A 6,964-nucleotide genomic window follows, 5' to 3' on the forward strand; every position below is an offset into this window, starting at 1 on the left:
TGTCGTCCTTACTTGGATCAGTTCGTCATCTTCTTCATCGATGACATACTTATCTACTCTCGAAGTAAGGAGGAGCATATTCAACATCTGCGTCAAGTCCTCGAAACATTACCTTCGGAGAAGCTCTACGCGAAGTTCTCGAAATGCAAATTCTGGATTCGACGAGTCGAATTCTTAGGGCACGTGGTTAGCGAAGAGGGTATACACATGGACCCTTCCAAAATCAAGGCCATTGAGAACTGGTCAGCACTGAAGACGCCTACAAAAATTCGTCAATTTCTAGGCCTCACTGGCTACTATCGTAGGTTCATTCAGAACTTCTCCCGCATTGCGAAACCTCTTACAACACTGACCCAGAAGGGCGTGGCCTTTGACTGGGAAGAGAAGCAGGAAAGAGCGTTTCAAACGCTCAAACGAGCCTTGTGCACCGCACCAATACTATCCCTTCCTGAAGGAATAGAAGACTTCGTTGTCTATTGCGATGCGTCGAATCAAGTACTCAGATGTGTTCTGATGCAGCGAGGTAAGGTCATCGCCTATGCCTCGAGACAGCTAAAGACACATGAGGTCAACTACATGACCCACGATCTTGAACTAGGAGCAGTTGTGTTTGCTCTGAAGATCTGGAGACATTACTTGTACGAAACGAAAAGCACTATCTTTACAGACCACAAGATCTTACAACACATATTCGACCAGAAGGATCTCAACATGAGACAACTACGATGGGTCGAGCTACTCAGTGATTATGAATGCGACATTCGTTATCATCCGGGTAAAGCCAACGTAGTAGTTGACGCCCTGAGTCGGAAGGAATATTCTGGTCGTAGGGTCAAATCATTGACTATGACTATCCATTCACACTTGTCCATACAAATTAAGGCAGCTCAGCTCGACGCTTTGAAACCGGAAAATGTGGCGGGTGAATCCCTAAGAGGGATGGATAAGAACTTGGAGGTTAAGGGTGGCGGAGCTTATTATTTCATGGACCGGATCTGGACCCTTAAACTCGGTGGGTTCAGAGACTTGGTCATGAATGAGGCGCACAACACTCATTATTCCGTGCACCCGGGATTAGATAAGATGTATCTGGATCTTAAAAAGTTATACTGGTGGCCTAACATGAAAGCAGAGATTGCTACCTTCGTGAGTAAATGCGTTACTTGCGCAAAGGTCAAGGTCGAATACCAGAAACCCTCCGGTCTATTACAACAACCTGAGATACCGGAATGGAAGTGGAAGCGGATAACTATGGATTTCATAACCAATTTGCCCAAGACAACGGGTGGACATGATACCATATGGGTCATCGTCGACAGATTGACCAAGTCTGCACACTTCCTGCCGATCAAAGAAACAGACAAGATTGAGAAACTTACAAGAACTTACATTAGGGAGATTGTACGACTGCACGGTGTTCCCTTATCCATTATCTCAGACAGATATAGTAGATTCACTTCGAGGTTCTGGCAGTCGTTACAAAGTTCCCTAGGAACTAGGCTGGACATGAGTACAGCCTACCATCCACAGACCGAAGGGCAAAGTGAGAGAACTATCCAAACCTTGGAAGATATGTTGCGAGCCTATGTAATAGACTTTGGGAAAGCATGGGATACACATTTACCCCTTGTCATATTTTCCTACAACAACAGTTATCTCACGAGTATAAAGGCTGCTCCATTTGAGGCCCTCTATGGTCGAAAGTGCAGATCCCCTCTGTGCTGGGCTGAGGTGGGTGATACCCAGTTAGCTAAAGGACGAGTTCCTAAAAGCACTCTCACAGGTCGAGAGATCATACGGGAAACAACGGAGAAGATCGTTCAGATCTGTAAACGATTGAAAGCCTCCAGAGACCGACAGAAAAGCTACGCTGATAAACGTAGGAAACCGTTGGAATTCCAGGTGGGTGACCGTGTTCTATTGAAGGTCTCACCCTGGAAGGGATTGATATGCTTCGGAAGGCATGGAAAGCTAAATCCAAGGTACATTGGGCCTTTCGAGATTCTCGCAAGAATCGGCCCTGTAGCTTACAAACTTAACTTACCGCGCGAACTCAGTAACATACATTCTACCTTCCACGTATCGAACTTGAAAAAGTGTCTGTCCAACGAGACTCTTGTAATCCCACTCGACGAGATCGAGATCAACGAGAGCCTCAACTTCGTGGAAGAACCAGTAGATATCATGGACCGGGAAGTCAAGCAAACGAAACAAAGCTGTATCCTGATTGTGAAGGTTCGCTGGAACGCCAAACGAGGACCGGAATTCACATGGGAGCGTGACGATCAAATGAAACGAAAATATCCTCATCTATTCGCTTAGTTATCTGTAACTACTTTATTTGCTTAGACTTTAATTTAGGGACGAAATTCCCTTAAACGGGGGGATGATGTGACAACCCGAAATTGTCATTCGGTAAAACCCTAAAGTCAATCACTTCAATTTATAAGTCAAGTTCATTTTCATTTGTTTTTAGCTAATTTAAAGTTCGTTTGATTATTTTAATAATTAATCTTTAAACGAACGGGTGAAAGGAAGTGCCGTCTCGAGTCTTGAAATTTCAAAACCGCAAGTACCACGTAGTTAAGAGATTCACAGCCAAACTTTTATGTTTGGGCCGTAAATCCCTCCAAAACAGTAAACTCATGCCTTAAGAATGAGTTTACTCCCCAAAACACCTCACTTCTTCCTTGCAATCTCAAGAGCAAACTCCAAGCACTCTCAACTACCATCCCGTCTTTCACTCGATTTCCCAAAAACGTAAGTACTTATTGGCTTGATTTGTTGTTATAGCATAACAACTAGTGATTATACATCTTTTAATCTATCAAATTTCATGTTTTGATTAGATTTCCAAAACACCAAGAACACACACTAGTGTTCTTGGACTTTTAGCTCATTTTCAAGCTTCCATATAGTAAGTACCTCTATACTAGAGTCTTACTAAGCTTGTTATACATCTTTACATCAAGGAAATGTCCCAAGAACACCAAGAACAAGGTGTTCACGGTTTGGGAAGCTCCCAAAACCGTAAACACCAAGTGAAGGTGCCAAAGGGTGCCTTAGTCCATTCACAAGCCTTAGGGACATGTCTAAACCCTTCCTTGATGTGTTTATCATAAGAAAAGCACATGAATCTCTCATTTATATGTGTTTACGGTTTGGGAAGCTCCCAAAACTGTAAACACCCCAAATTGAGTATAAGTGCCCCTTATTTCTACCTTATTCCTAGAATCTAACCTAGACTATTACCTTGAAGTGCTTAGGACTTGAAAACATGAAAATACCACTTTCCATATGGGTTTACGGTAGTAAACCCAAAAGGAAATGGCCTTGGGGCCGTAAACTCCTCAAAGGAGTGTAATGATGCCCTAATCTCTTCCAAAGGCCTAACCATCAAGTAGAAATGCGTCAAAGGACTTGTAAAACCTCAAAACAACTTATGGTCAAAAAGTGAGGAGTTTACGACCGTAAACTCTTGAGTTTACAACCATAAACTCATTGGGTAATGGTCATGAAAACCGTAAACTCCAAGGGATTTTACCCTTGAACCCCAAACACAATAGCAAGGTCCTTTAGCACTTAGATGCAATCCTTATGACTTGTAGCACTTATATAAGGTGTTTTACATGCCTTAGGATGTCTTAACCTTGTCAATTAGTGGTTCAAAGTCTAATTGGATACATATATGTGTCATTATATGTTAACTAGGATCATAGAGTGTGTTCAAGACTTCACTTGACACCTAGCAATCCTACATCTTCCGTTCATCCGTACCAATCACTACATGTGAGTTCATACCCCTTAATCAATGGTTTAAATGTTTTTAAATGCTTTTATGGGGGCATACAAGTTGAATACTTATAGTTATTATATCAATCACATGTAATTAATAACTACCAAACTAGTAGTTTGCTTACTGTTCAAACTGTTTATTAAACTGTTTTGCTTCAAACTGTTTTACAAACTCTTTTACTTGTCGAATACTTTTACTTAAACTCTTTTATACTTATTATCAAATGCATGCCTATGTATGTATAGTTATATAAGTAATGTTTAAAGGGCTTAGGAAGGCCAACTCGCTTTATCTCGTTTTCCTCGTTGGGATGTGGCTTTAGGACATCGGCTATCCGTATATATGAAGGTCGTCTATCTATTAGTTATATACTATGTATACATATATAGACATAAAAGTTCTTTAAATCAGTTCCATACCTTTGAGTAGCAAGGGTTTCACAAGCATGATCATACATTACTAGTAAGCTACCATAGGGGTAGCACAAGAAGATACTAATACTATTACTAGAACAATGAAACATACAATGAGTCGGTTCATTCATGAGTCAATACTTGTTAGATAGAGAGAGCACACATTACAGCTAGTACACACAGTACATTACTACACATGCTAGATAGAGAGAGAACACACATTACAACTAACACACGCAGAACATTGCAGTACATACAGGCTAGACAGAGAAAGAGTACACTTTACAGTTAGCATATTCATTACATGTACATTCATGCAGTTATGTGAATCATTAAACGGGTCATGGCACTTCCTTCCATGACCGTTTTTGTATCCAAAATCTCCTTAATTGGGGAGCATATGAGTTTGCATATAGATCTATACCGGATTGACTATCCTACACCTTATTGCTTGCTACAGTGGGACTTGCAAGTCTATGGGTGCCAAATGTCATTTCTTACGACATCTTACATCGTCGTTTTACTAGATTCGGTAGCAGGATAAAGGTCGATCACATGTTACTTTAAACACCTTTTGTTTTTAAGGTAGTTAGTACAGCAGTATTCACTTATTACAAATACTACGGTACTATGATATTTTCCTATTATATTCACTTCGTGAATATTCACACGATACAGGGTAATGTAAAAACTATATTTTTGGTTAATGATAGTCAGAATTGGGAAAACACACATTTTTACAAGAGACATACACACATACACTAGATGCCTTGGTAGAAGGCTACCATTAGTAGGAAACATAGGGTTTTCTAGGAGAGTTCAAACATTGTACAAAACATCTTACAAATACTTTCATACAAATACATCGTCGCTTTAAGCTGATACTCACTTTCAAAATAACTTGTATTCTCAGGTCACCAATAGACAGGTACAGGTGCCAGGTTTTTAGAAGATGGAGTTCGTTCAAGACTCATCTTTTATTTTGATATGTATATTTTGGTGTCTATAAAACTTGACAGAACACACATGTATGAAATTATATTATTAATGCAATGGATGATGTTGTTGCTTGTTTACTATTATTCATTGTTGTGATACTGTACATGACGTCCTCCGCCCCAGAATGTTTCCGCCGTTCATGGTTTTGGGGTGTGACACTTCTACTTGTAATACACACACATGCAATTGACTAAACCACCCTTTAATCCACCAAATTTACAGAAAAGATTGCTTAAGCATGCTAGGACACATTTCCCTCATTATTATATACAGATAACTATCTTAGGTTAACAGACCCAATAAAAAGGCAACAGAGAGGAATACATCTTAGATTATGTAATTTTGAGTAATAAAACCAACTGTTTGAGTTGGGCAAGAAGAGTAAAAGGGCGATGTCAAAAAAAAAAGTTACCTTGAATTTCAAATGGAGCTTGGATATGTCTTTGCAAAGCTTGGATCTATACCTTTTTTTCCTGTTAGCTTTCTCACAAATCATTCCAATCGAAAGTAAAATCTCAAACATAAAAATAAGCAAATAATATCAAAATTGAAGAAGTTGGAAAGAGGTTCAGATTAAGCTTCGAGAAGATAGGGAAATGGGTATTTACTTTTAGAATCAAACATCTCAAATGGTTCAGATGTTCACCTTGACCAAACATCCATATGAAGCTCCAAAAAAATCCATAAAAACTGAAATTAAAGAGAATCTTGTTCAAGAATGTTAACTCTGGAAAAAAAAATCTTCGTTAATCCTACTTATTTTTAAGCATGTATCCTGAACCTAAAACCGAAGCCATCTTCCTGGTTATTTGTCAACTGGTTCTGTCAATATGAGGTTGTTGAACAAAACCACCAAATCATTAAATAGACTTCTATTCAACAAACCAGCACTTCTATGGATATTCACAACCATAGACATAGAACGAAAGAGTGAATAGTACTGGTTTGTGTATGGGTGTGGGTGTGTGGGTGTGTGCCAACACATATAGAGAAAGATAGCTTTAGGCATCCCAACTGGTCCAGCCGACGCAAAAGTCCTAAACTTTACACTCGAAATTTCTAAAAAAATCAAGAAAATTTTAGCTTGATATGAGCATGATTTCAAAAAAACAACGAAAAGGGTGAATGGTGGGGTTTTCTAATGAAGAGAGCATCAATGGTTTACCAGATTTAGGAGGAAGAAAGACAAAGCATGGATTAGCTTCACTGGTTGAAGGTAGAAGAATTCATACATGTTATATCTTAGTAGGATGAGTGAGGTGGTGAATGGTGTCGATTTAGGTCACTGTAATGATGGTGGCTGGTGGGAGTGGTCGGCGACATTGGAGGTGCACGGCTTGTAGGAAGTGGTCGGCGGCTGGACTTGTAGATCAGAGGAGTATGCGGTGTAGAAATGTGTATTTATGGGTTATATAAATGGCCAAGAAGAAAGTAACAATGGTATAACATTATAGGGCGGAAGAAAGGGTGTCATAATGGGGGTTGTTGGACTGCATAATGCCGCACAACCTTAAATTGTCAAAAGAAAACTCTATAATCAACCTGACATGTATATACAATCACAGACTCACACGGTTAAAGAGCACAAAAAAGGGAATCGATGTACATTCGACATTGAGAGTGGAGGAGAAGGTTGATGACAACGTCGGCGATAGTGGTGGAGCGGTGGTTGTTCATTGTGTTGGCTAGGGTTTGTGGACGGCAGCGACATGTCTGTGTATTGTGGTGGTAACCTGCGCCGGTGGTGGCATGCCGA

The sequence above is a fragment of the Lactuca serriola genome, chromosome 9 (assembly GCF_051521515.1).
Source record: "Lactuca serriola cultivar US96UC23 chromosome 9, Lser_US96UC23_V15, whole genome shotgun sequence".
In the NCBI taxonomy this organism is placed as follows: domain Eukaryota; kingdom Viridiplantae; phylum Streptophyta; class Magnoliopsida; order Asterales; family Asteraceae; genus Lactuca; species Lactuca serriola.